The sequence below is a fragment of the Cricetulus griseus genome, chromosome 2 (assembly GCF_003668045.3).
Source record: "Cricetulus griseus strain 17A/GY chromosome 2, alternate assembly CriGri-PICRH-1.0, whole genome shotgun sequence".
NCBI classification, from domain to species: domain Eukaryota; kingdom Metazoa; phylum Chordata; class Mammalia; order Rodentia; family Cricetidae; genus Cricetulus; species Cricetulus griseus.
This window is the reverse complement of record NC_048595.1, coordinates 359,629,433-359,633,578: the sequence shown is the minus strand read 5'-3', so window position 1 is coordinate 359,633,578 and position 4,146 is coordinate 359,629,433. Positions and strand designations below refer to the sequence as shown.

At 38.7% G+C, this 4,146-nt stretch overlaps 1 pseudogene; it reads left to right on the top strand.

Moving 5' to 3' along the window:
- Nucleotides 1-2,625: 2,625 nt before the first annotated feature.
- On the top strand, nucleotides 2,626-3,594 carry LOC100771672 (annotated as a pseudogene).
- Nucleotides 3,595-4,146: the final 552 nt, after the last annotated feature.

Genomic DNA, 4,146 nt, shown 5'->3' with positions numbered 1-4,146 from the left:
TCACCATCCTTAAGTTTATTGTCCTTTGCTGTAGCATCTTGTGACCTCTCCTTCTCACAGTTCACACTTAACATTGGTACACTCAGAATTATTTATTGATGGGCTTTCTAAATTCTAAGTGACACATTTTCTGATGTTTTCTGCAGCCTCCAGAAAACTATTTCTAACAGACACCACTATACACTAATTCATTTATATGACAAAAGAAACTTCAGTCTCAAGTGTTTTATCTCAAACTTGTAATTCCCACTGTGATTCTACTTTTAGACAATGACTCCAGAATTTGTTTGGGTTTTAAAGCTGTACACAGGTGAACATATTCTGAAATCATTGGGTTTCTTTGTTGCACCATTCCACTCACCAAATGCTGACCATTCCTGATGCTTATGCTTGGAAAAGTTCCCTGATTCTCAATTACTTGTATTACTTTTCCTCAAATAGCATCATTTGTTTCCACCCTTGAATATGGTATCTTTATATCGTATACAATAGGTTGCTGGAACATGTTTCTTTTTCAGGATTTTTTAACTTCCTATTATTTGCTTTGACGATTTCCTATAAATTTTCAAGGCAATGAAAAATTGCCTTGAAAAAATGTTGATATTTAAATGAAACATATCACCCTGTTTAGTACATACCCCACACAATGCAATTTCAGTTTCCCTTTCCTGAGTTACTGTTCATCTTTCACAGAGCTTCATTATCAGCAATAGAACAGTATGTTTCCATGAAAGGCAGTCTTCTATTGGGATTTTATCTGACATACCTATATCCAGAGAGCATATTCCCTCATTGTCTACTTGGTTAATTTTTCTTTCCCTGTGGTTAAAAGATTATTGATGAAGAAAAGAAAATGTACAAGAGTGTGATCCAATTTTATATTTCCAAATAAAATACTATGGATGTTAATGTGGGGAAAATTTAGAATTCCTTCTTGTAAAAAAATAGTATTTCTTGAATGACAAGCTAAATCAGGACCAAATATTCACCAAATAAAATAAGTCTTACATAAATATAAAGTGAATCTCTATTCTAAAACAGCTCCCTAACCATAGTAATTTTAACATAATACTTAAAAATATTATGGTTGAAATTTGGAGCTCCTGGGTATATACAGACATCTGCTACCATTGTAAACCCACTGTACTTGTATAGAAAGAATACTTTCTCCATCAGTCTTGTGCTGGTTTCCCAGCTATCAGCCTGGGGTCAATAAGCTCCCCCTTGTTCAGGTTAGCTGTTTCTGTGGGTTTTTCCATCCTGGTCTTGACCCCTTTGCTGTTGTGGGTGTCAGTTTGGAGGTCTAGGCAATCTATGGGGCCTCTGGTAGTGGATCACTATTTATCCCTAGTATACAAATGGACTCTGTGAGCACATTCCACATAGAGGGATACTCTCTCAGCTTAGACACACAGGGGAGGGTCTAGGCCCTGCTCCAAATGATGTGACAGACTATGAAGATCCCCCATAGAAGGCCTCACCATCCGGAGCGGGGGCACAGAAAGGGAATAGGATATGGGGGTCGGTGCGGGGCAGGGGAGGAGGGGAGGGAGAGGGAACTGGGATTGACATATAAAACAAGTTTGTTTCTAATTTAAATAAATAAAAAATACTTTCTCTTAAAACTTATTCTTTTGTTCTTTACACATAAGCAAATTAATATATATATATATATATATATATATATATATATATATATATATATGAGTCTGATATGTCACCAGGTAATAGATATACTACTTAGTAATTTGTGCAAAGATAAACATTAAATAGTTAGATATAGAAAAACAGTATTTCTATACAGTTGTTCTGACAAAGTATCAGAAAAAGTAAATTCATTAACTTGTCAAATTTGATAAGTTTAATAGAGACAATAAAATATTACCTTGAGGAGATACAAATTAATATAAATGCAAACTTTACAGATGTACTTATTTTTCGGTGATGTAATGTAAAATTAAAAATTAAAAATTCAGTGAATTTCATGGAATGGAAATTGATGTTGTTTATATGATTTCTAAAACAGAAAATTAAGAGTCAAATGATAGCCAAGTTCAATTTGCAATCTAGGAAGCAACGTGATGATACAGTAAGCATCCACAGAACTACACAGAATCTATTAAAAGAGTGTATTGCCATGTAATAAGATGGAGCAGATTTTACATAGAGCCTGTTAAGAAGAAGGAGGAAAGACTTTATTTCAGCCTGAATAAGGAAGTGTGTCAGGCTTGCCCACTCACTGAGTGAAGGCAGCTGCTGCCAGTCCTGACAATCAAAGCTTATCTTTTCCAGAAAGCAGACATGATTGAAGGAGTGAACCTGAGTTCCACAAGTGATCCACAGTTACACACATAACAAACAATTTAAAAATTGGTACCAGCTTCTAGTCTCCACAATGGTGATTTTGATATCTTAACTGGATGACCAGATACAGGATGGATGTGGTGATTACAGTAGGGAAATCCTGTGGTTCCTGGCTTTAGGTGATGTCCTATAGAGATAAAATGATCCACTTGATAAGGAATGCTAATAATAGTGAATAAGATTCTTCTCTTGAAACACACTGTGGAGCATGATTCAGAAGACCACCCTCTCCTGTCCCAGGACCATGCTGCCACTGTCACCATGCTCTATGCATTCCCAGCACTGACTCAGGACCAGAAGAAGGATCTGTCTGATTGTGTTCACTGAATTGTGGCTGTGAGCAAGGGTATCCTGGATACAGATGAGGCCATTGGAAACATTGACAAGCATGTGCCACCCCCCTGGCACCAAGAACAGGCCCTTCTACTGCCAACTTCTGCTGACTGTGTGAATCCTTGCAATGGGAGGTAATCCTCTCCCACAACACATCATACCAGAAGTCAGATCATAGACATCCCTTCCCCCAAGGTATCAAATCCAAGAGTAGTGTTGTGGGCCTTAAGGTAGATAAGGGTATGATGACCCTACCAGGAACCAATGGCAAGACCTTCACCCTAGGGCTCGATGGCTGTCTAAACACATGCCAAGATAAAAAGGATGGGCCTGACTTTGCCAAGTGGTATTGTGTACTAAAAATTCAGAAACAACTCCTTCTGTCCTTGCTATTATGGAAAATGCCACGTTCTTGCCCATTATGCCAGGATCTGTCAAAAGAATGACATTGTCCCTGTTATGGAGCGTTAAATGCCCTCTGATGGGGACCATGACTTGAAGTACTGTCAATATGTAACTAAAAAAGGTCCTGGCTGTTTTCTACAAGGTTCTGAGTAACCACCATGTCTATCTGGGAGGCACATTCCTGAAGCCCAACATGGTCACCTTGCCATGCTTGTATCCAGAAATTTCTCAATGAGGTTGCCATGGCACTTTGTAACACAGTGCTCCCTGCTGTGGCTGGGATCACATTCCTGTCTGGAGGGCAGAGAGAGGAAGAGGCATCCATCAACACCAGTGCTATGAACAAATGCCCCCTACTGAAGCCATGGGTCTTGTCCGAGCCCTGTAGGCTTCTATTCTAAAGACCTGGGGCAAGAAGGAGAATATGAAAGCTGTCAGGAGAAGTAAATCAAGTGATCCCTAGCCAACAGCCTGGCCAAGACCCTCGCTTGATAAGGAAAGCATACCCTGAGTTGTCAATCTGGAGCCACAACCAGAAAATCTCCCTACCATGCCTACCAACCAGAGGTAATTTCAGGGTGCCTTGTCAACATTCTAGGTCCATGCTACCCACTTGCTATTGAAGAGGGGGCCTTAAGGATCTTTCCAATCACTCTTGCTGCCTTCATGACTGGTGTGTGTTATTGTCTATGAATGCCAATTCTGCCATCCCTTTCAGCTCAGTGTCAATAAACAACTATTCAAGGAGGAAGAAGAAAAGAAAGTTATAGTTATAAAACTCAAGTATATAAATTCAAAAATCGGCACCTGCAAAATACTATGCCCAAATTTAACCTAAAGTTTTATCAAAATGCTTCTCCTTCATAACTGTTGGCAAAAGTGTAGGCTATACAGAAATGTATAGAAAGAATTTTAAGCTTAAAAATTACAGCATCACATAGAAAAGAAAAGGATTGGACAGATAGAAAAGAATCCAAGAGGGCAAAAAGAATAAAATTCTTTATTGAAAACAGATGAACTCCTTCATCAGAGAGGCTGCTTTGT